Consider the following 20587-nt stretch of genomic DNA (forward strand, 5'->3'; position numbering starts at 1 on the left):
CCCCCACCCCCACCTCCCAGCCCCAGCAGGGGAGACACAGAGAGCCCACTTTTTCCGAGAAGGCTGTTTTATGTGTTTTTTTTTTTAATGTGTTTTACAGACATTCTGTTATTTCATTTATTATTTACGGTTAGTTTTGGGGACATCAACTTGCAGCCTTATTGTTGGGAGTAAATTTTATTTCCATGGTTCTAAAACACAAACAAACAAAAATAATAAACTCATTAGTAGCCGAACATCGTCATCATTCTGTGGAATATAAATTTTACTGCAATCGTAGCCGTCAAGTACCGAGAACCCTCCACAACATAATTATTGGGAATAAACGTCACTGCGTGGTCCCAAGCACGGAAGACACTTCCACTCCGGCCGCAAAGGGGGCGCAGTACTCGTGGGCGTCCCGCATCAGCGGGACAACTCTGAGGACGCACAGACACTCAGGTGACATTCGCAAGCCGCAGAGGTGTTCCGGGGAATCCGTCCTAGCCCTCCGACCGCGCCCAAAGAAGGCAAATGATTCGCTTTGTAGCTGAGTTTTCAATCAGCCGGCCGACAGGAGCTTTTTTCCCCACTGTCACTATCAAGCTACAAAAATGCCAAAAGCAGCAGCCGTTTCAGCTCTGGGAAAGACAGGATGATAAAAAATACAGCTTCGAGGCCAAGAGAAGCTCTGGGGCAGAGGGGGCTAAGGGTCGTCAGAGACAACACGAGGAGCGCAGGCAAACGTGAATTTCCGATCCATAAGGAATAGTCGTTAGTTTACGTAGCCCCTACCCATCGCACGGATATACTTACACTGAAGCAACACTCGCCGTTGAAGAAATTGGAATTTCACGAGATGCCTTCTTTCGGTTGTTTCTTTCACTGAACTTGGCAGCCTCCCCAGGGAGGCACTGAAGAAGAAGAATGAGCCCCCCACCCCCGCCACGAGTGATGTCTTCAAGTCAACTGCCGGACTCTGGGGGAACATTTGCGAGGGGGTGGTGGGGGCGAGAGATGGCTCTTGGTCTCAGTAGGGTTCCACCAAGTCCCCAGGCTTGGACTGAGGACAGGTGAGGGGTGCTCAGACCCGTTAACAAAGCCTTGGCATTGACTGTTTAGGTACAAAGATCAAGAATAAGAGAAAAGCGAGATTTGTTTTGTTTTTTTCGTTTTTGTTTTTTTTTTTTTGAGGGCGGTAGTAAGGATTTACATATACATTTCAGCGAGGCCTCAGGACTGTGGAGGGATGGGGGGGGGGGGGCACACCGATCCGCTTGTCTCACAAAAGGGGAGCTGAGTAGCTGATGTCCGTCACAAAACTAAACAGGGTTCTGGGTGCTGGGCAGAGCCCGGCGCTCCCCCCTCCGCTGCAGGGGGAGCTCCTGGAAAGTTCGCAGCTGGTGCCTCTCTTAGCTCAGCAGAGCTGTTAACTCAGGAGGGAGCACCCCTAGTCCTTAAAAGCTTTGCAGAAGGCCTGGCTGAGAGCTGGCCTCTGAGCCCCCGGGAAAGTCAGCGCCAGGACTTTGAGCAAGGGCTTGCTTGGGATCAAAAGTTGCGCCATCCGGGGGCGCCTGGCTGGCTGGGTCAGAGACTCTTGATCTCGGGGGTTGTAAATTTGAGCCCCCTGTTGAGGCTAGAGATTACTTAAACATAAAATCCCAAAAAAACAAAAACAGACACAAAAGTTGCACCATTTGGGTTGGATCAGCCTCGCGTGCCGAGCCTCGTTAGCAAATGACTTTGGCTGCGGCAAAAAGTCTACCTTCCAAGGGGGCTGTTTTGCTCCTTCCCCTTCCAACAGGGGGACGTTAGGAGAGGTGAGCCCGGGGTCCCCTAGAATAGTCATCATTCCCTGCCCCCACCCCGGGGCCTCCCCGGATGAGGGAGTGACAGTTTACGTAAATAGCCTGTTTCCCTCTTACTGCCCCTCACTGGGGTTTGGCTTAGTTCTGCATGTTGGCTCGGGGTGTGCCCCGGTGGCACCTGGACCGTGGCGCTGAAGGAGACCGCTGGGCTCTGCGGAGCACCTCGGAGACGCCCTGTGTCCCCTGGGGCCTCTTGCCCTACCCACTTCCCGTCTCAGGTGCACCCACAGGCCCCCGGGCCCCTACCAGCACAGGACACACAGACCATTGTTTCTGCTTTTTGTTTTTTCTTAATGCAAATAAGGTGGAAATATAATAGTATTTTCAAAAGGCACCCAGAGGCGGCCACTTCCCAGCACCTCGGGACTCTCCCCGGGGCCCCTGCATCGCCCACCTAGGGGTCCTCCACCCTGCCCACGGCTCGGGTGACCACAAGGTTCCCACGAGGTCCTCCCCGCCTGCCTCCCACCTTGCTGCCCGGAGTCTCGGGCCCCCTGGCAGTGCCCAGAGCACACACCCAGAGCAGCGTCCCCCCCAGGGCCGTGGTCCCCCCACGTTTGTTTTCCGTGGCTCACCCCTCACTGCGTGGCCCAATCACCTCCACGAGGAGCCTGCCTTAACCAGGTCTGGAATTCCGTCAGCCACCTGTCCCTCGCCTCGGTCCCCCAAACCAGCTCTCCTTAGTCCTTCGACCTCACTCTCAGCCTCGCCTCTCTGGCAGGGGTGCGTCTCCCCAGAGCAGCGCCCGCTCTCCACGGACCCCAGGCACACAGTTGCCAGATCAACGAAGGAACCGGTCTGCTTTAGGTCAGTGACCTCTGGACATGGCGCGTGACCTCGCTGTTTGTTGGGGAGTGCGGGACCACCACCGTTGGCCCCTTCACGCCTTTGCCTGCTCCTTGTCCTCTTACCAGGGTGAAATGCTCTGAAAGCCACTGGCGCCCCTCCCCGCAGCAGGCCGGCCGGAGACCAACCTCCTGCCTTGGCAGCCTGCCTCCTGGCCACGGGGCTCCACTAGCAGGCATCTCAGCTGGAGTGGGGGTGACTGGCTGGGGGTGGGGGGCTCATCAACACATGTTAGCATCATGGCTGGCATAGCCCTCCCCCTGGGAGCTGAAAGGCAGCAGTCTCCAGCCCAGCCCCCACTCCCTGCTCTCAGAAGGCCTTTTCTCTAGCCTAGTAGGGGGTGGGGTTCTAGGGCCAAGGTGAGGGTCCTTGGAACAGCCTGCCCCTGGGGCTGGGCAAGGCCTGCTGTGCCGGCCAGAGAGCAAAGGACCACAATGGAGCCTCAGGGGAAGCGGGAGAGCCTGGCCCCTCCCCTTGGCCGCAGGGAGCTGCAGGGCACGGCAGACATTGGCCCTCAGACCCCTAAAGAGGGCAGATGTTCTCCCCCCCCCCCCCACGAGGAGTCCTCCTTGGGGACCATCTCCACTGTCCCCCCCAGATGGCTGGTGTCCAGGAGGCCAGGTCACAGGGTGCAGCTTCTGGCCATAGAAAGAGTGGGGATGGAGGCTTGGCTCCCAGATTCTCGGCCTTCCTTCCTCTTCCTGGGAAAAGAGGGGGCCACCCCATCGGCCCTGGGAGCCTGCCCAAGGGCCTCCATGGGAGGGAGATGAGTCGGGGACGGAGGCTGGGGAGGAAGCGTCGGTTGGGGGCGAGCCCAGCCCTGGCCCCGTCTGCCAGCTGCAGAGTGGAGGAGCGCGGGGTCCCAGGGAGCGCCGAGGGGATCCCTGTCCGTCTCCCTGGGAGACCCCCGGCCCCGGCCACCGGATGATTAGTGCTTGTGTGTAGGAGAGATGTGAGGGTTCGAAGCCAACGGCCAAGAACGAATTCTTGAGATGTCGTCAGGACAAAAAGGTGATTCTATTAAAGCACGGAGACAGGACCCGTGGACAGAAAAGAGCTGTGCTGGGGTCAGGAGCGGTGACCTATGACGTGTTCTCTAGTTGGGGAGGCGGTTAGGGAGAGCGTGAGTCTCTGAGGAATTCTGGAAGCAGGTTTGCAGGACCTGGAGGGGCTGGCTGGTGTTGGGAAAAGGTCATTTACTACCGTCTAGCCAAACCTGAGTCATGAGACTTCAGATGTATATCGGCGGGTCATATGCCCGGGGTGATGGCCAACGGGTATCTCAGGCAGCAGAGATAAAGGAAGTTTCCAAAGGAATTTTTATATGTTAAAGTAGACTTACGGGGTCCTGGAGGTCAGGCTAGGACTAAGATACGTTTGCCCTTTGCTCGACACGAAGTACTAACGTGGAGGCAGCTGACTTCCAGATGAAGGTCACTCGGCCGGTCCCAAGGTCTTGTCAATGGGCTGTAAGTTATAAGGAAACTTAATTTTCTTTTGCCTTTGTCCTTGGCATCATATCCCCAACCCCTCAGCAGGGGCCACCAACCTGGGCAGGGACCTCCACCGGCTCAAGTCATCACGGAGAGTGGCCCTGCCGCGCCTGTCTGGGTGTGCAAGCCCCAGCTCTGCACCTTCCAGGGAGGGGAGGGGCGCGGTGGGGCAGGAGGGAGTGTGGGGGAGCAGGTGGGAGACAGCCGAGGGGAGGGCCTGGGCCCTGGAGGCAGAAGCTGGCATCCCACCCCGTTCTGTCATTACCGGAACGGAGGAGGGCCTCCCGGGGTCTCCGCAGAGCAGGCTGCTGGTAACTCCCTTCCCCAGGGCCCTCTCCACCCTCCCGCGGGCCCAGCGGGGCCCTGCCCACTTGGCCCCAGCCCCACTCCCAGCTCCTGCAGCAGGGGGCCTCCTGTGGCACAGAGGGGCCCTGGGGGTGGGCAGGGGTGGACATCCACACCCCTCTGACTCTGTCTCCCTTCTACTGACCTCTTCCCGCATCCTACGGGCCACAGGGAAAGAAACAAAGTCCTCTGTTGAAGGGAGCCTGGGGCCATGGGCACTGAGCAGGCCAGAGACCCCGCCTGGTCTGCCTCCGGCTGCACACAGATCTGGAGTCTCGGGAGACCCGGGCCTCTCGGACTGGAGAAAGGCTCAGAGCTGTGCCCGAGGCCTTTTGGGTCAGGCTGGGAGGCAGAGTTTTAACCGAAATCCGCTTAGCAGAGAACAGGGCTGGGAGGTTTCTTCCTCAACCCTCCTCCTTCCCAGAAGGAAGGAAGCCTGTATTTTGAACCCCACAGCAGCCTTCTTGGGCAACGAATTCCCCTTTCCAAGATGCTATCGGCCTCCAAACACACCCTGGGAGAGAAGTGGGTCTCCACACTGTCACCTCCCGGCGTCCCCAGCATCCTGCAGTCCCCGATGCCGCCCACCCCCGGCCCCCAAACAGCTCTCCAAGTCTTGGGCCAAGGGAGAGGGCAGGACTTCCCTGGCAATGACCCAGCAATGCCCACCGTACCCTGGCAGGGACCCCTGGGCTCCAGAGGTCCCGCTTCAGGTGTCAACGTGCCCTCGAACCCTAGCCATATGCCTTTGGGCACACCATCTGCCCACCCCACCTCGCGTCCTCACCCCATAGGGAGCGTCGTGAGCCATGCGCGCCTCGCTGGGTTGTTGGGAGGTTGAATGGGGACAGTGCGCGGGGAGCGGGCACCTGGCTCGCAGCAGGCTTTCCACGGGAGCTGGCGTCCAGAGCAGAGGAGCCTGCAGTCAAGAAGGCCTGGCTGAGGATGGGTCTCCTGGGAAGCTGCCTTCGTCCCAGCCGGAGAAGCAACATGGAGAGGAGGGTTGGGGCCCCTCTGAGAGCCGAGCCCTGAGCGGTGCTCCCGGGCCCTGGAAGAAAGAGGGAGGCCGTGGGCAGGCACGGTGGGCCTGGGCCTAATGCAATGGGATCCTGACTCCCACCCTCATGGAGGCTGCCCCCCACCAGCACCCTCGAGGCCATGGCCTGGGTCCTCCCCGAAGCCCTGAGCTCAGCATGGGGTCCCGTCTGTGCAGCAGGACATGGGGGTGGGGCGCGGCGCCTTCCAGCTGGAAACGTCCGCGGCTCATTCTCTCCTCCTCTGTGCCCTGGCACGCTCCCGGCCCCTCCTGCAGCACGGGTGCTCTGCGGTAAGATGCTGTCGGAGCTGGGCTCCTTCCTCCTGCGGGAGGGCCGAGCGCCCCAGGTGTTCCTCCTTGAGCGGACAGAGCCGCCAACCCCCTGGGTCCCAGGAAGGAGGAGCGCTTCCCCTGACACGGAGCATCCACCCTGGCTGGTCCGTGAAAGAGAAGTGAACTTTTCCACAAGCCACAACACCGTGACTGGTTCCCTTGTCACCGCCACTCACCCCACTGCCCCTAACTAGTACCAGCTACGAGAACCAGAAACCTGTCTGAAACCAGCTGAAGTCAACAGATCGAAAGGCAAATCCAAGCCACCGTGAGACACAGTTCACACTCATTATGATGGCTATTCTTTTTTTGTTGTTTTTTAAGATTTTATTTATTTATTTGACAGAGAGAGAGATCACAAGCTGGCAGAGAGGCAAGTGCGGGGGTGGGGAAGCAGGCTCCCTGCTGAGCCGAGAGCCCGATGTGGGGCTCCATCCCAGGACCCTGAGATCACTACCTGAGCTGAAGGCAGAGGATTAACTCACTGAGCCACCCAGGTGCCTCTGATGACTACTCCTTAAAATATTAAATTAAACAACAATGACCCAGAAAGTAGCAGGTACCAGCGAGGACGTGGAGAAATCGGAATCCTGGGCGGGTGAGCGGGAATGGGAGCTCCCGAGATCACTGTAGACAACAGCTTGGAAGGTCCTCAAAAAGCAAAACCTGGACTGACCGCAAGATCCAGCAGTCCCGCTCCCAGGGATGCTCCCAGAAGAACCGAAGGCCGGGCCTCGAACAGATGTTTGCACACCCATGTTCACAAAAGCGTGATTCACAGCAGCCAGGAGGGAGAAGTAACCCAACTATTCATCAGCAGATGACGGGACTCAGCGTGGTCGGTGCACACGATGATGGAACGGTATTCAGCCTTCAGAAAAAGGGCAGCTCGGACACCAGCGGCAGCGCGGTGGCCCCGGGGGACAAGATGTTGAGTGAAATAAGCCAGACACGAAAGGACAAATGCTGTCTGAGTTCTCTCTCTCTATTTTTTTTTTTTTTAAGACTTTCATCTATTTATTTGAGAGAGAGGGAGAGCACAGAGGGGCAGAAGAGCGAGAAACAGATGGGGCTCGATCCCAGGACCCTGAGATCATGATCCAAGCCCAAGGCACTTCACAGATGGAGCCACTCCGGCGCCCCTGCCTGATTTCTCTTACTTGAACTATCTGGGTTGGTCAAATACACAGCGGGTGGGGGGCCAGGGGCTGGCTGGGGGAGGGCACAGGGAGTCCGTGTTTATGGGGACAGGGTCCACTCGGGAAGATGGAGATGTCCCGGGGACGGACGGTGGTGATGGCTGCCGGGCACGGCAAGTGTCCTTCATGCCACTGACCTGTAACTTACAAATGACCGAAGTGGCAAATTTTACGTGGTGTATATTTTACCTTGATTTTTAAAAAGCCTTAAAACACCTTACCAGGGGGGTACCTGGATGGCTCAGTGGGTTAAGCCTCTGCTTTCGGCTCAGGTCATGATCCCGGGGTCCTGGGATCAAGTCCCGCATCCGGCTCTTTGCTCGGCAGGGAGCCTGCTTCCTCCTCTCTCTCTGCCTGCCTCTCTGCCTACTGTGATCTCTGTCTGTCAAATAAATAAAATCTAAAAAAAAAAAAAAAAAAAAAAAACCACCTTACCAGGACAAGCTGACTGATCACACAAACACGGCCGACACTAGTAAGCATAGAATCTGGGCGGCGTTCTGCGGGCACTCATGGTGCCCTCCTGCCCCCTTATGCTTTCCAAGTTCCTCAAAGCCATTTTCATAATGAAAAACAGGGGTGTGTGGTCCCGCCCCTTCCCTCCCGTCTAACAGAACTATCCAGCCAGGTCCTTGGCTCCGGGCACAACCATGGGTCTTCCTCCGGCTGTCCAGGCAGCAGCGGTCACAGACCAGAGGCTGGGGGCTTACCAGCCACAGGCGTGTGCTCCCCAGTGTGGGAGGCTGAAAGTCCGGGGTCGATGTACCGTCGGGATCGGGTTTTGGAGAGACACAAACCATCAGAAAACAGCACCGCCGGCCTCGCTTTGACCAGCGATATGCAGTGAGTGAGCAGAGGTGGCCAGGCACGTGGCCTGCTTCTCCGTCCCCCTCTGCCCCCCCGACCTGTGCTCTCTCTCTCAAACAAATTAATAAATAAATAGGCAGCTCCCGCCTCGTGTGCCACCTGTTCCCAGGCCCTGTGCGCTCAGCATCACCCACCTTCTCCTCTTGGCTGCAGAAGCCTTTATGGGCTGGCCAGGGGCCTCCCCCGCAGCCATGGCCAGAGGAGAGCAGGCAGATCCCAGAGGCCCAACTGAAGGCTCCGGAAGAGGGAGTCCATTGACGTGGCCCCAACAGGACAGTGGCGGCCCCCACAGGACAGTGTCCCAGGGACGCACAGTGCACAGAGGGTAGGTATGGAAGGACAGTGGGAGCTCTGGCGGGATTGGGGGGGGGTGGGGGGGGGGGGGTGGGGGGAGGGGGGGGGGGGGGGGGTGGTCTTCATTCCCCGGCAGTGGGGGAAGGGGGTTGCTCTGGGCTGCCAGAGCCACCTCCCCTGCCGACACAGGTCCTCCTTTGAGGTGACCCCGGGGTCATCTCCACTCCTCTGGCCCTCTCCCCAGGTCCACAAGGGACCGAGTCACTCCATTGCATCGCCCCCCCCCCCCACCCCATGGGAGCTGTCACAGGCTCCATCGCTGTCCCCCACCCCACCTGCTGTGGGTTAGCTCCAGCCCTGTCATAGCTCACCAGGACCAAGTCCAGCCCGCTCCCCAGCGAGGTCTCCCCTCCCCAACCCAGAGCCCACAGCTGCAGGCCTGGGGCTCCGAAGCCAGCTCGCTCTTGGCCTCCTTGCGTTCACTGGCGCCCAGTGGCTGCACGGTAGGAGCTGACCCCTGGGCATGGCCTGGGGCCCAGAGATGCCAATTCCCGGGGCTGGGAGACACATCAGAGCGTGGGTCCTCTAGTGCACAAAAGGTTCCTATGAGCCCAGCTTCGCCCCTCAGTTTCCTCCCCGCCCCCTTCCTTCCTCCCTTCCCTCCCTAAGCCCTTGCCTCCCTAAGCCCTTGCCTGTGCTGCGCTCTGCACTGAAGCCCCGTGGGCCACGCTCTGCCCTCTCAGGTCTAATGGGCTCTGTGGGAGGACCGACGGAGTCCAATGATGTGCCAGGGCCTCGCGTGCGGTGAAAGGTGTGCAAGTGTCTCCTGTTACTATGAACAACTAGCACCCACCCAGCAGCTGCCCCTGTCCGCGCCGCCCAAGCCCCACCCCCCCGGTCCCACCAGCGCATGGACATTTGAGGTACAATAAGGATCATGGTGCAGCATGGACAGAGACCCGTGGGGCCCAGAGCCAGCCCCACAACCGATCCCCTGCCCGGGATGCCTCTCCCCTTGAAGGTCCTGGGACCCTGCCAGGAGCCTGGCCCCAGGAGAGGAGTCCGGAGTGCTGGGGGAAGCGCTCCCCACAGGGGACAGACCCCAGCCGTGCTCCTGGCAGGGAGCACAGCCCTTATCTTGCCTCCTAGAAGAGAAAGGGAAGAGGACCTTGCAGCAGGAGGCCGGGAAGGCCGGGACGTAGGGGCTCGGCCACCGCCTCCTTTCTCAGGGAAAAGGGGGCAGCTCCCAGGCAGAGGCTGAGCCCTGGTCACATGGAGGAGACCCTGGATGCACCCGAAGTGGCCAGCGGGGGGCCCTCGGCAGCAGGCAGCCCGCACAGGCGGTAAGCCTTCCCTTCATCATCTGCAGCAAAGCATTTACAGTCAATAAACGGGCTAATTAATTCTCTTCAAAGACCTCTCAATTATTCATCCCCGGCTACAGAGAGAACAATTAGAGCATCTCGGCTCATGGCTCTGGGAGTGGAGGCCAGGCTGAGCCACAGAGCCAGACCCCAGGGCTAGGCAGCCCAGCGGTCCCCAGGGACCCTGCCCCCAGCAGAGACCACAGGCCTTGTCCCCAGGGAGCAACAGGGTGGATCCCCTCTCCCCCTCATCCGTAGCTTCCCTTCCGGCCAGTGGGGGGGAAGCAGAGACCCTGAGCTGCGGCTGACTTCTGTCCCACAGACTTGCGGACAAAAAGCCAGGCTGGGGGCATCCAGCGCCCCCCAAAGGGACTGCAGGGTCCCCCACCCTACGGAGCGGAGGCCCCTGGGCCTCTAGGAAAGCACTGTGTTGGGAGGAAGGGAGAGGAAATCTGGCCAGCTGGGGTGGGCCAGGCCGGTGGATGCGGTACCCCCACACCAACGGCGCCCACAGAAGTCGCTGTTGGAAAACTGGAGCCCAGGGAGGGCCCTTGGGTCCCAGGCAGAGCAGCCCTGGTGCCGGGGAGACGCCTCCAAGGCGGGGCCTTCAGTCTCCAGCCAGCTTCCCTTCTCCCCTCCAGCTTCCTGGAGTTATTCAAGTCCCTTGCAAGGGCCCTGAGGGATAGGGTGACCGGCCTATCCCCCGTCCACCCTCTCCTCACCCCCCCAACCCCCCCCCTCCCCGGTTGTGGGCTCTCTCTCCCCTGACGCCCCCAAACAGCAACACCCGGCAAGCTGAGGGTTAACTCCCGGGAGCTCCCAGACCTCGCAGAGTGGGGGGTGGGGGGCCGGGGGCGTGCCTGTCGGGAAGTATGGATTTCTGCAGTGGTTTTACTGGAAAAGCTGTAGCTGAAGGTGGGAGGGGTCACCATGGCAACTTCTGGCTATGGGAACAGGTCGGCTGGTGGGAACCAATTCTTCCAGGGGCCCAGGGGGCCCAGCTGGCGCTTTGCACCGGGGGGCCCCAGGGCTGCCTCTGCGAGGATCCTCGCCCTCCTGGGGAGGCAGGAGACCCTCCCCAGCCTGGAATTACCGACTTCCCGGCCTCCCTCCCGCAACCTCTCCCTGGGGCTGGGTCCCTAACTCACCTGCCCCGCCCCCCATTGAAGCCCCCCCCCCCCCCCCACCGAGCTGTTAATCGATAGACCCATTACCATGCGGCCGCCAGGGAGCTCGGGGAACCTCCCTCTTGAAAAAGCTTAGCCTTAGGAGAGGCTGACCCTGTGGCCAGAGCTGAAATTCAGGGTATGCCATGAATGAGGCTCCCCTCCCCGACTCTGCCCCACCGAGGGCGGGCGTCTAGGATTGCAGAGGGTCCAAGAAGAGCTCAGCCCCCACTGGTCCTAACTGGGGCGTTCAAGGAAATCCTCTCCACTCCCAGCCCGAATCCGCGCAGCACTCTGGGTGAGGGGCTTCCGCAAGCCCAAGGCGGCTTCGGGAGGTTGGGGCAGCCCCCAGGCACAGAAGTCTTCAGGGTGCACCCGCGAATCCAGATCCCGATGCCCCCTGTCCACTCCCGCCTCCGTGGGTTTCCGGGAGCCCTAGGCCTGCCCTCCCAGCCCACCCGACGCTTCGCCCTGCCCTTCCCCGCAGCCCGTTGGGGCCTCCTGGATGCCGGCAGGACTTCAGGCCGGGGAGCGCTGGGCACTGCGGGAGGGAGGGTATGGAGCTCCCAGGCCCTCCAGGCTCAGGTTCCTCGGGGCCTGGAGGGGGTGGCGGAGTTTGGCCTCTGAGCCCCCTGCAAATCCTGCAGGCCTGGGTGGGTGGGTGCGACAGGGAGGGGGTGTGCCCGGGAGGCGCTTCCAGGAATCTCCAGTGGCGCTGCCCAAACGGCCAGGAAGGGGGCATACGGAGGGCATCTGCAGCTGGGGGGCCCTGGGGAGCGAGGGAGGGGGCCCCCTCCCCCCTCGCGCAGCTGAAGGAAGGACCACCCGCCCGAGTCCACGTGGGCACCAGCCCCAGCTCGGCGGGAGGCCCTTAGACGTGCGGCTCCGCGACCCGCTTTCCCCAGCTGCGGAATGGGCAGGGCAAGACCGCGCCCGTCTCCGGGGGCCGGTGAGCACTAAGGCCCGGGACGTTAGGAGGCGCGGGGTTCCGAGGTCACGCCCGCTCTCCCCTCTTCCCAGCCCCACGAGAAACGAGCTGGGACCCTGCTAAGGTCTCCCGGGCTTTGCCGAGAGGCGGGGCTCCCCGCGCTGCTGACCACCGGGGCCGCGACGGGGCGAACTGACCTCTGCGAGCGTCCCCTGCTGGCGGGTCCGCGCAGGCCGGAGCCCAGACCCACCCCGGGCGCCGCCTCCCGCAGGCCGGCCGCTCACTACGGTTGCCCCCGCCCGTCCGTGCCCGAAAGAGTTAAACCGACCGTGGGTGAGGTCCATTCCGCCCTCACCCCAGCCTCGGCCACCGGCCGGGGCTGACTTAGGGGACACCCAGATCGGCGCCCCCGCCCCCGCCCCCACTCCCATCCCCGCTTCCGCTGCTCCCCTACAGCCCCCTCCCCGCCCCCGCGCCGCCGGGGCTTCCATCTCGCGCTCTCGGATCTGCCGAATCCCGATAAAACATTTGGGGGAGATAAGTGCTGCGTATAAATAATTAAGACCACATGCATATTCGCCAACAAAAAAAAAAAGTTTAAAACCCCCATTCCGGGAACAGCCGCCTGTGTGGGGCCCGGGCGGGGCTGCGGAGGCCCACCTCCACCCCACTGAGGCTGTCCCCACCCCGCGGGCTCCTCTGGGGTGGGTCAGCCGGGGGCTCCTCCTCCAGCGAGCCCCGTCCCCAGCCCCCGGGGGAGCTGCTCTGCAGGGCCCAGAGTGGGTGGGGAGATGGTGGGAAAGGAGCTCTGAGCCCAGGACTTGGGGGTGGGGGGGCGCCCATGCATCCCAGAGGCCAGGCCTCTAGGTAGGGTTCCCCCAATTTGTAGGCCAGGCGGGGTCTAGGCACCCAGCTGGTGCCCCGTAAACATTTACTGAAGAAATGAATGAATGAGTCAGTGAGCTCACTGCTGTCAGGTTCCAGCAAGTGTCCCTCAGGAGCTCTGGCAGAGGGCACAGGGCACTCATCCCTCACCCACTGCGGGCGGACACCCTTTCCAGGTGCAGCTTGAGGGCCTCAGGTAAGAGACTGGAAGGACTTCCGGAGGCTGCAGGCCTGGCAGGGTGCGGCTGCCCTCCTCTGCTGGTCGTCTTCTGCCCAGGCCGGAGGGTCAGCCCAGGATTGCCCCAGGCTAAAGGAAGGCGTGTCCCGCGGTGCCTCTGCTCCAGGACCCGCCCAGCACTGTCTGATCCTGTTCCTCCCACCCTGTCCCTCTAGGCCACCCACCTGCTCAGGCAGGACTCCACGGGCACAGCTCTCTGCCGGCCTTTGCTGGAGCTGTCCCCTGGTCCCTGCCCTACTCCCCCCAGCTTCAGCTGTTCCCTCCAGCTTCAGCTCCCACCTTCCAAAGGAAGCCCCTCTCCCCTTGCTACTGTTTTCCCATCCACATGTTTCACGTATTTCCTTCAAGCCCAGGATGTTCCAGGCCCCCACCTGGATCCCTGCTGCAGATCCTGAGAATGAAAGACACAGGTCTTGCCCTCCACTAGGGCAGGGACACTGGCAAGTGACTAACAACAAGGCTGCTCTAAGGTAAGCCAGGTGCAGAGGAAAGAGCGAGCAAAGGGTGTGTATCGTGGTGGAGCGTCGAGGGGCCATCCTGGAAGACTTCCTGGAAGAGGAAACAAGGTGCGTGGAGTTTGGAAGACCTGGGATTCCTCCTAGTAGAGAAGGCAAGAAGGGTTAACAGTGCCTCCGGGTTCTCCCAGCACTGCCCCCTGCCGGCTGTACACACGCCCTTGGTACTCACAGCCCCGGGCTCCAGTCCTAACTTCACTGCTTACGGGCAAGTTACTCTACCTCCCGGACCTCAGTTTCCTCACCTGTAAAATGGAGGTCATGGTCCCCGCTGTGCAGAGCTCCTGACCATTTATCCTTGGTCCTCCGTTATCAGGAGGCGAAGCATCCCCCCTCCCCCAAGCACCCAGCACAGGTCAGCACACCTAAGAGGTGGATGGATTGAGGACCGCGGAGCTTCCCCTGGTCTTCCTTCCTCAGTGGCAGCACGTCCCAGAAGGGAGCACTAGCCTCTGCTCACCCAGGACTCTGGGAGGGCACCTTACGCTGGGGATGGCTCTCATGTTGCAATCCACCGCCCACCTGACCAGGAACACGTGAGGGCACAAGCCACGTCCTGCCCTTGACCCGGGCCCTGCAGGCGCATGACCAATATTTGTTTGTGAAATGAAGCTCTCCAGGGAGGAAGCTCCACCCAGGGATGCAGAGAGGGGGGGGGGACGTGGGGGGGCAGGGAGGGTGTTGCAGGTGCGGCTCTGTGTGTTGTCCTAATGTCCTAAGGGATTCTGGGGTTCCTGGTCAAAGGGCCCAGCCGTGGCTGCCCCTCTCTGACACGCAGGGGCCAGGGTGAGCCCAGGCTTGTCTCTGCGCCCAGCATCTGTGCCCCCGGCACCTCCAGGCCTCGGCATGTTTTTTATCTTTTAAGTAATCTCTTTGCCCAATGTGGGGCTCATGAACTCGTGACCCCTGGATCGAGAGTCATGTGCTCTACCAGCCACGCCAGCCAAGTGCCCGGACCAGTCCTGCTCTCCTGAACCCCACGCCGTGACTCCCATGGCCCGCAGCCAGCCCTCCAGGGCCCCGAGCAGAGGCTCCTTCTCCGTCTTGGACTTCGGACACGGTGCACAGCTGCCCAGGATTAGGACTTCTAAGACCTAAGAGACAATGACTTTCAAGCCTTCCTACTGTTTGGATCACGTGCTCTCTACTACGAAACACTTGAGCCATAACAGTATATTGTGTTGTTATTCACAGATTATAAATTTCCATGACTATATGAATGTGTTATTTGCGGTATACAATATTCACAGAAGGTTGATATTTTAAAAGGATCAATTTTAAATCTAAGCATAAAATTCTCCCCCCTACCCCGGGTGCGGGTTGTATAGTCCACTCTGGAGACCAGAGCCATGGGGAGGCTCTTGGGAATCCCCATGCTGTGATGGGGTCCCTAGTGCCTCCCCTACTTTGGTCCATTCCCCAGCTTCAGGTCCAACCTTCCTTCTTCCCAAAGACCCCTCCCCCACAAAACCCCTCTGGCACCATGGAGATCATGCTTCTCCTGACCCCAGCCATTCTGTCAGCAGCTGGCAAACCTGGGGTGCTCAGGGTGTCCCCAGCAAGGGTGATCTAGTCCCCCCTCTGCAGGGCTGCCAGCAGGGAAGGGGACACAGGGGACAGACACAGGCCCACTGGGAGCAAGATAATGGAAAGACCGGGGACCCTAAGCAGACAGATGTCCTGCGGTTAGGGAATAGGAGGGTGCCCTTCAGTGACTGATAACCGGGGTTCAAACCCAAGGGTCTGTATCTAGAGTGCACAGCAGGTGCCCAACACAGGGATGTTGTCCATAAACAAGGTAGGCTCTGCCCCCAGGGCACTGGACGTCTGACTGTCCCTGGATTCAGACCCTGCCAGAGGCAAGGCAGCCATGGCCACCCTTCTTATGACCCGTGACTCCTCTAGGGACATCCGCACAGGTGGACAAGGTAGGCAAGCCTGGAAATCTGCAACAGAAGCCTTTTCCCATACTTGCCTCCTAAGGCCAAGGGCCAAGGGCATCTCTAGGACAGCAGAGCCCAAAGCCTGACTCCTTTTGTCCATATGAGCTCTGTCCATGTCCCCTCACTAGAACCTTCCCTGCTCTTCCGTCCCACACAGGTTCTATCCCCTGGCCACAGGAAGAGGAGATGGTGGGGGAGGGCCTGGGGAAGGGTACCCTGCCAAGCTGGGGGGTGATGCTGGGAGCTCTGGCCCCCCACCCCCGTGCAAGCCCCCGAGCCCCGGGCGCTCAGCCTCAGGTGACGGTGGCCCCTCGCCCTTGAGTCCTTTTGCATGTAGCACAGGATCAGCGTCTGTGGAACTGGACGGACTCCAGACGGACCACCGTGCCCACGTCCGGCATCGGAGCCCTCCGTCCTCCCCGCCCGCTGGGCCCAGGGGCCAGGACAGAGGGCCCTGGGCATAGGCGAGGGCCCAGCCTGCACAAAGCTGACCTCGAGCCTCAGCCCGGGCCGCGTAACAGGAAGCCAGAGGCCGATGCCGGTAAGCGAGGCAGATTCAGAGATCAGAGGTCTGCTGCGTGATCAGAAGCAGCCTGGAGTCGGAGGACAGATTACTGGAAGGAGGAGGAAGCTAGGCAGTAAATAACCAGACCCCGAACATTGGCCTCTCGTTGTCGGAGCCCAGCTGGGCAGTGCAGCTCCAGGGCCCCAGGGCCTCGGGGAGGGGTGGGGGTGGGAGGAGCAGGTGCCAGGTGTGCTCGGCTTGCAACCAGGGCTGCAGGTGGCATCCAGAAAGCAGGGCTGGGGGGTGTCCAGAGGGTCCCATGGCAGGTCCTGAGATGTTAGGAATCTCCAAAGCTCTTCTGAGGGTCGCTTGGGCCCCATCCCCAGGCCTCCTGCTCTGTGGCCATGCATCTCCAGGGGGCCCTTGTAATGGGGGACCCAGCCCTGGGTTTGCTTGGCTCCCCCCTCCAGGCCTCCCTGCCCCCACGCCTGAGCTGATTCCTGGAAGGCTGGCGGCTTCCCAGCAGAGCAGAGGGAGCCCTGGGGCTACTGTCCCAGAGGATTTCCTAGGATTCCAGCTGCCAGGCCTTCACACTGGGCTCTTCTGTTCCCTTAGGACCTGGAGCGCCCCATGGGCCTGCCCCCCTGGAGCCCACGCTGTGGGGGCCTCTGTGGAAGGGGTCGGATCCTGACTCGGCACCTCCAGTCTCAAGCCTTGCACAGTCTGGGGCGGAGGGGGGGCATCAGAGACCTCCCACCCCCACTCTGGGCCTTAAGGATGGAGGGCTGTGCCGGGTGGAGGCAGGGCCTCCAGTTTGCCAGAGAGAAGTGCCAGGGGGTGGTGTTCACCTTTCTGAGGTTCATGGGGCCAAAAGGCCCACCGAAGGCCACTTTTCATTCTGGAAAGCACGGTGGCGGCTTTCCAGCATCCCTGGTGCGCCTGACCAAGACCTTCCCAGCCCCCCCCCCCCCCCCCCCCCGATTCCCACGATGATCAACACCAGGGCAGCCAACCCCTCCAGCCTGGCCCAGGGCACGATGAGCACCGGGTACACGGCCAACCACCCGCACAGCAAAGGGAGGACCGTGTAGTGCAGGGAAGGGGACCTCCGCGTCAGGGGTGACTTGACTTGTCTTGGCGCTGTGCGTTCCTGCCCTCCGAGCGGTGGCGGGAAATAATTGGTCCACGAATGTAAACACAAGGGGAAAGGCAGAAATTCCAGATTCTAGAACAACTGGGAGAGCGTCGCCACGCCCTTGGGGAGTTCTTAAGCAAGACACTCATTATAAAGGGAGGGGGCGAAAAATTTAAGTACCTAAGAGGAGGAATTTGTAATCCGTCACGTACTTCACACAAGCGCGAAGACAGGCCACAGAAGAGAGAAACGTTTTTCGGCCGACGAGCCGCGGACGGGTCGTTGGTACCCAGCACACGGAGATGACGGGCGGGTCGCCAGGAAGAGGCTCCGGCTGGCACGGAGGAGGACCGCGGTGGGCTAAAACGTCAGAAAAGGCGTTCAAGTCCGTCGCTCATCAGAACGAGCAGATAAAAGTAAAAATGTACCAGCGCGCGGGCACCGCACGGCTGAAGTCATGAAGTGAGGTCCTGCTCAGGGATGGCAGGATCGGCCGGCGACGGGCACGTGGGGACGGAAACCACTGCAGCCACTTGGGGAGCCACGGACCGGCGGGGGGCTCGCCTGCAGACGCAGGACCTGCGAATGCCGACGCTCACAGCGGCGCTGCTGGCAAAGCAAACCTGAAAAGCACCTGGCTCCCGGAGCAGGCGGGACAGAGATACACCGAGGTCCGGGCGCCCGGTGCAGAGCGCCAGCCAGGCGGAAGCCCAAAGCCCAGCTCCCCACAGGGCCACACGCCCCACTTAGGATGTTACTGAGGGTCCCATCCTCGGAGAAGAGCAGGTAATGGTCCCAAAAGTCAGTGGTCACATGGTCCCAGCAGTTGCTGCTGGCAGAGAGAGCGCTTGTGAATGACGAGGAAACTTCTGGAACCCTGGCCACGTTCGATTTCTCGATCTGAGGAGCAACGCCGTAGAAGTTCATTCTCTGCACGTATTTATTTGTGAAACGGGGCAAACACGCGTCACGCACTTTTCTGCATTCTGCTGTGAGCATCTCCTCGTGTTTCTGAAAGCACCGGCGGATCTGAGGGCCCACGGTGCGGGGCGCTTCGCATTGGCCGGGCAGAGCCCCCAGCCCCAGCCCTGGTGGGGTGCCGGAGAAGGTTGTGTGCGTTTCCCTCGGCTTGGACGGTGCAGGGTCTCCCAGCAGCCAAAATGTGCAGCCCACGGCGGGCTGCTGCAGGGACTTTCTGCTGGGCGGTGGGCCGCGGCCCCTCCCCCTCGCTGTCCCCATTCTCTCTGGGTCTCCTGCCATTTCGATTTCCCGAGACGGCTTTGAAGGTGGCCCCTCTGTCGTGCTACGGACCTCTCCCTCTGCAGGGGCTTGGAGCGGTCCTCCTCCTGTCCCCTTCCCTAACAGCACAGGTGGCCTTGACGTGGGGCCCAGCACGCCCTCCTGCGCGGCCCCTTCCCCCAGTCTGCGGAGATTATGGTGCACACAGTTCTCCCTTGACTCCCAGGCAGCTGGGCCTGGACGCAGGCCAGGGCCCTATGGATCCTGCAGGCTCAGGGCCAAGAGGCTCGGATGGGAAGGACATTTCCCCCAACCTGTTTACCAGGACCCAAGGCCGCTATCTCCAGTTCCAATCTGCTGCCTCCCTTTATCTCAGTGGGGCCAGCCCCTGGTTCCCAGCAGCAGCCTCCCCGCCACTCACTTCCTGCCAGCAGCCCAGGGTTACAGGAATACGCACGCTCAACTCGGCTCGTGCGTGTGTGAGTGTGTGCCCACACCCCAGAGCCTGCACCTGGAGGGGTGCCAGCGAGCCTGGGGGTGCCGTGAAAGCAGCCACCCCAGAACTCACATCTTGCTAAACCTGCAAGCCTGCCCAGGGTCCTCCCACCGTGCCAGAGAGTGGCAGGTAGGTGTCTCAAGAAGGCCAGGGGAGGGGCTCTCTTAGGGACCCCCAGGGAGTATCCTTCGTGGAGAGACCAAGGCAGGAGCAGGGTCTGTTCCTCACCCCTGCCTGGCCCCCTCTGGCACAGGACCCCAGGGCCCTCCATGGTCAGAGCTGCTGACACGGCTCCTGGCCCCCCACGACAGTGTCTGCGCTGGCGGTGTCCACGCGGCCCCAGGGACCGGGGTTGGAGGAAGTTGACCCATGTGTCTCCCTTCGTCGGTTGCTCAGCCGGAGTGACCGTGGGCCAGCTCCAGGCCCGGCAGACAGGACACTCCAAAAGCTAAGAGCATCCTGGCCCTGGCCCGTAACCCCGGGGGACAAGGAGAGGAGATGACATGGACACCCCAGAAGGCGGGCCACCTCTCTCCCCTGCTGGGGCAGGGCTTAGGGGGGCTTCCTGGGGGAAAGAACCGCTCAGCAGAGACCCAAAGACCAAGAAGGTGACAGGCAAGGAGGTGTGAGGACGGTTGGGGGTCTTTCCGGGGCAGAAGGAACACAGGTGCAAAGGCCCAGGGGTGAGACAGAGGCCAGGGTGTTCGGGGAACCCAAGTGTTGCCATGCGGTGAGAGGGAGGGGACTGTGACAAAGAGCCCGCTGGGGAGGGAGGGGGCGGGGCTGACCCGGAGGTGGCCTAGCCCAGGGCTGTGGCGGGGTTGGGCTGGTCTGCGTGGGGCCAGGAGACAATCCCACCACCTCCAACCTCCAGCAAGGGCCACTGCTTAGGGGCTGGGCTCTCCTCAGAGACTGCTGGGGTCCGCTCAGTAACCTGGGGTCGTGGGGAGGGGGCTGCTCTAGGGCCTTCTGGCTTCTCAGCCCTGGCCTTGGAGCTGTGAGCTGTTCCCAGCTCATCAACAAGATGACCCAGAGATCAGACGCAGCCAGGGACACACTCACGCACAAGCACACAGACGTATACACATGCATACACACGCACACTGGGGCACCCCACATCCACCCCACGCTTACACACACGTACAGACTCCCCCCCGCACTTTTGCACACGTGTGTATACACACACGGGGGTTGCACTGCACGTACTACAGCAGTGCTTACACATGTGTGCTCACAGACACGCGTGCATAGGTACGTATGTGCACACTGATACACACAAACACACAAGAGCCGACGCAACCCCCCCAGACCAAGCGGTGGGCAGAGGGTCTCCGCTTCACCCCCAACAAGGCCTCAAAAACTGGGGGCTGAGCCGGTGACGCGTCTGCCTTCAGCTCGGGTCATGATCTGGGGTCCTGGGATCGAGCCCCGCGTCAGGCTCCCTGCTCGGCGGGGAGCCTGCTTCTCCCTCTCCCTCTGCCCTCCCCACCCCGTGCCGGTGCTCTCTCTCACTCTCTTGCTCTCAAATAAATAAATAAAAATCTTAAAAAGAACAAAAGAAAACAGAAACACGTCTTCTTGCTCCGGGGAGGGCCCCCGTCCTACCTGCTCCCTCCGCCTCCTCCCTCCTTCACGAGGGTGAGGCAGGGCTGGCCCCGGGGCCCTAGGACTGGGGAGGAGGTGGCAGCGGCTGGTAGGTAGAAGGAACCTCTGGGCGGCCCCAGCTTCCCTCAGGAGGAGGCCAGCTCTCTGGGGAGACCGCTGTTACGGGAGGAGAAAGGCTGGATTGATGACCACCTTTGTTACTTTGGTGGCCTTCTGGATGGTGGGCTGGCCCTAAGCCCCCTGCCCAGTCCCCCTCCTCCATGCTATGAGGATGGACAGGGAGGTTGTGGGTGAGTAGGCTTGGCAAA

General features: G+C 61.2%; 2 long non-coding RNA genes across 5 annotated transcripts; one reads left to right on the plus strand and one right to left on the minus strand.

Annotated features, from left to right (window-relative positions):
- Positions 1-60: 60 nt before the first annotated feature.
- Positions 61-13989, minus strand: LOC132003547 (uncharacterized). Of its 4 annotated transcripts, XR_009400234.1 has the most exons (5): positions 13602-13989; positions 5319-5579; positions 4677-4873; positions 4243-4327; positions 61-4160 (listed from the first exon to the last, which is right to left on the minus strand). It is a non-coding gene; the product is annotated as an uncharacterized LOC132003547 (long non-coding RNA). The 4 variants fall into 4 exon arrangements; XR_009400233.1 differs by lacking the exons at positions 4243-4327; positions 4677-4873 and having other exon boundaries at positions 61-585; positions 796-4160; XR_009400232.1 differs by lacking the exons at positions 4243-4327; positions 4677-4873 and having other exon boundaries at positions 61-1093; positions 4036-4160; positions 13602-13984.
- Positions 12300-14572, plus strand: LOC132003548 (uncharacterized). Its single transcript, XR_009400235.1, has 2 exons — positions 12300-13407; positions 14291-14572. It is a non-coding gene; the product is annotated as an uncharacterized LOC132003548 (long non-coding RNA).
- Positions 14573-20587: the final 6015 nt, after the last annotated feature.

Source organism: Mustela nigripes, chromosome 16 (genome assembly GCF_022355385.1).
Source record: "Mustela nigripes isolate SB6536 chromosome 16, MUSNIG.SB6536, whole genome shotgun sequence".
NCBI lineage: Eukaryota > Metazoa > Chordata > Mammalia > Carnivora > Mustelidae > Mustela > Mustela nigripes.